Source organism: Tupaia chinensis, unplaced genomic scaffold (genome assembly GCF_000334495.1).
Source record: "Tupaia chinensis unplaced genomic scaffold, TupChi_1.0 Scaffold144071_2, whole genome shotgun sequence".
NCBI classification, from domain to species: Eukaryota; Metazoa; Chordata; class Mammalia; order Scandentia; family Tupaiidae; genus Tupaia; species Tupaia belangeri.
The window spans coordinates 21,352-25,224 of NW_006203925.1; the positions used below are offsets into that span (position 1 = coordinate 21,352).

At 48.8% G+C, this 3,873-nt stretch overlaps 1 protein-coding gene across 4 annotated transcripts in view; it reads left to right on the plus strand.

The window, feature by feature from the left end:
- The first annotated feature begins 459 nt into the window (after positions 1-459).
- The window catches only part of NCOA4 (nuclear receptor coactivator 4), a 30,744-nt gene continuing 27,330 nt past the window's right edge, over positions 460-3,873 (plus strand). For 3 of the 4 annotated variants that reach the window (XM_014583137.2, XM_027767250.1, XM_014583134.2), the window contains exon 1: positions 620-638. The gene's annotated coding sequence lies outside the window, so the exon portion shown is untranslated. Of the gene's footprint in view, positions 578-619; positions 639-3,873 lie in introns of those variants that run through there. The other variant, XM_006165902.3, reaches the window with a different exon arrangement.

The window sequence follows — 3,873 nt, forward strand, 5'->3', positions numbered from 1 at the left end:
CAGTCCTTGACACAAAATTCGCCTTGCTGGGAACCAGCAGTTAGCATAATGGCTATGTCGTTGGACTCCCGCGTAGTGGACCGTGGTTCTCATCCCGGACCCCGTGGCTTAAAACTCACGCCGGGCGCGTGTGTGTGCGTGCCCAAGATCCCGAGAGGAGAATGGAGGAGAAGGGATTGCGGCGTGATCATCCCCGGGGGTGGGGGTGGGGCTGTCTTTCTGGCGCGCTGCCGCCCTATAGCGAAAAAAAACCCTCTCCAAAAAAAAAAAAAGAAAAAAAATTCGCAGTTTAATGTTTTCTTGATTTAATTGGATTTATTCAGGAAAGGTTGGTGAACTGACCCTGATCAAGGGCAGAACAAGAATGTGCGCCTGCGCGCTGTACCCTCTAGAGGGCAGTGATAAGCTGTGGGCCGACCGGAGCCGAGATCTCGCGACACTGTTAGAAATGCGGCGAGAGGCGTGGGTGGAAGTTTGTGTTCTCGCGAGACCTCCATCTTTCTCGCCACCGCTTGTGCCGGGCTGTGTCTCCGTCGGCCCAAGGTCCCGGGGTCGCCAGGACAGGCTCTTGGAGCTGGTAAGGAGCGGACTGGCTGTCGGTACGGGTACACCTCTCGCTCCCTCGCTGCGGCATCGAGGTCTGTCTCTTCCGTACACGCGCCAGCCCCGAGGCCACCCTTCCTGCCTGCCTGCCGGGCCTGGGTGGTGGTCCCTCCCCGATCCTCGTCACTGCGCTGGGACTTGTCCTCCATCACGCCGGGCCCTAGCGTGGCCTCCCCTCCCGGGTACACAGAGCCCGGGCACACTTCTCCGCCTGCGCTTGGGCAGCGTGCGGTCTCCTGTCCTCCTCGCCTGGTCACGCCATGCGGGGTGGCGGGTGGGCGCCGGTCGCCTCCTGCCCGCTTTGACTTCGGGTGTGACAGCTCCAAGTTTCCCATCGCCCTGGGCGAGGCAGGGCCTGTTTTCCATGACGAACCAGGAACATACTCGTGCCTGGCTTCTCCCGTGCAGACTCAGAGGAACGTGTTTTGTTTCCGTGGTCCTTTATTGCCAGAGCAGTGTTCCTTCCCTTCCGTTCAGTTCTCCCAGCAGGCCCGGGGCTTTCCGTGGCTTACTGTCTCCATTGTACAGATGAGAAGGGGGAGGCCTCCCTTCATCCCCTCCTGTGAGAATCGTTCATTCGGCGCTTACAGAGCAGGGAGTGGAGGGTGGAGCAGAGTCTCAGAACACCAAGTCCTTGTGGCGTGGCGGGAACAGTAATGCTTTAAATCGTGTTTCCTGCTAGGGGTCATCATGTGATCGAGAAAGACAAGTGAGAGGGGTCAGCAGGTGGCATGGTGGTGAAGGTGCTGGACACTCCCACATGGCGGACCACAGTTCAAGTCGCGGACCTGGTGGCTTGATTTCCCTCTTTCTTTCTGTGTGTCTCTGGTCAAATTAAATAAGTGAGAGGTTTTTGCTATAGGGCGCATGCGCTCATCAGAAAGACAGACAGCGAGAAATCACACCCACCCCCCAGGGGGCGGGATGGGCACGCCACAATCCCTTCTCCATTTCCCTCTTGGTATCTTGGGCAGGCACGCAGACTCCCCTGTCATGAGTTTAAGCCACCGGGTCTGGGACTCGAACCATGGTCATCTAATGGGATTCCAGCGACATAGACATTATGCTAACTGCTGGTCCCCAACTTGGTTTGCTCCTTTGAAGATTTGCTTGCTTACATTTTCGTTCAGATAAGTGACAGAGATGATGTATATAAGGTCTGGCATGTCACACTCCTTACAGTTTTCTTTCTCTTTCCTTTTTCCCGTGGGGCCTTTGTCCTCAGTCCTGGAGAAAATCCTGGTCATTTAAAGTTTTATGATAGTTTTTTGTCTAACTAAACCTCTTCCATTACATTATTTGCACAAACAGGTATATCAAAGTGGAAATGCATGTTGAGTTATGTAAGGGAAGGCTGTGCTTCTCAAAGGGGGAGGTATCTTATTTTAGAATTATATAGGATTTGCCACCCCTTCCCCATTTTATTAAATCAACACAGCTGTGCTGGGATCTCAGGAACCTCTGCAGGGGTTTAAGACCCCAGACAACTTGACACAGTCCCCTCCCCACATTTGAGAGCACTGGGTCATATTTTACGACGCTTTCCCTCTTGCAGTAAGCGTTAGCATACTGGAAGACATTCAGTGTGGTCACAGCTGCTGCTGCTGGACTTGTAGCGTAGTCTCTTGTTCCAAAGCATTAGTATTTTCTGCTGAGTAGTTGGGGAATCAGTGATCCATGTTCTCTGGATGGCAAGTTCACCATTGTATCCTCAGGGACTATTACTGTGTGCGTTTTGGCACTCAGTAAATATTTGTTGAATGACTACCTAGAACCTTAACACTTAAATGATCCCATCAGCACAGGTGGTGCGGTTGGGACTTTAGACTTAGACCTGGGGTGAAATCTGGGTTCTTCTGCTTAGAAGCTTACTATAGGCAATATGTTTAACTTAGTCAAGTCTGTTTTTTTCTTGAAGTTTTTGCTATAGGGTATGTGCACTTGCCAGAAAAGACAGACAAAGTGAGAAATCAACCCCCCAGAGGGGATGGCCACGCTGCAATCCCTTCTCCTCCATTCTCCTCTCAGGATCTTGGGCACACATGCACAGATGCCTGGCATGAGTTTAAGCCACTGGGTCTGGGAGTCCAGCGACATAGCCATTATTCCAACTGCTGGTCCCTCTTTTTTTTTTTTTTTTTAAATGGTAATGATAATACCAATTTAAAAATTTTTGAGGGTTTAATGGGATAATGTTTTTAAAAGTCTAGGGTCCGAGTAGACTAGATGCAAATACTTTTTTTTTTTTTAAACTTTCCAGAGAGAATGTGCACTCACAGGAGAGAGATAGGAGTGAGAAAGCACCCCCTATGGGGGACAGTCACACTGCAATTTCCCCCATTTGTTCCCTCTTTTCAGGATTTTGAGTGTGCATACACATACACAAACACAAACAGGTATTTCCGAAGTGGAAATGCAGTTGAACTATATGAGGAAACAAAGATGTACTTCTCCCAGGGTAGAATTGCAGAGGACTGGTGTGTTTCTCAGACTACTGGATCTGGGACTTCGAGTGCATAATTACACTACGCCACTTGCTGGTTTATGAATACTGAATTCATTCATCAACAGTAATCATTGAACACCTACTATATGTATAATAGTGAACCATAAGACAAAGTTCTTGAACTCTCCAGAACTTTTAGTGTGTTTTCCAAAGTAGGGTCAGAAAACCAAATGGCTTCTATGTGTCCGATTGTGATAGGTACTATAGAGAATAAGAAAGCATATTAAGGGAGAATAGAAGGAAGACTTTTAAAATATAGGGTGGTGAGGAATGGCCACATCGAGACACTGACTTTGGGGCACACACCTGAAGGAAGTGAAAACCTAGACCTAAGGTTACAAGGGGGTGTTCAAAAAGTTCATAGGAAATAAAGTATACTTGGATTTCAAGTTTTTGCACCAAAATAAGCATGTACTTTAATTCCATTTTCCCATGAACTTTACAAAGTTTTGTTTATTTCTTTCAAGAGAGTGAAAGAGAGAGAAAAGACAAGCATCTTCAACAGTGTCTCATGCCACGGTCCCCTCCAGGCTTCCCAACCAGTCCAGATCATGGGTGTTGTGTTCCTGGCATGTACAAGTCAACCTGGGAACTGAACCCATGATCTTCTATGTGGATCCAGCAATGCTTGATCCAGTTCATTACTGCTGTGCCACCAGCACTTCCATGAACTTTTTGAAGTTCCCTTGCATGCAGAGGGATTTGAGGCAGAAGCATCTTTGGTATCCTGGAGGGAAAAAGAGGACAGAAGGTTTCTGCAGGAA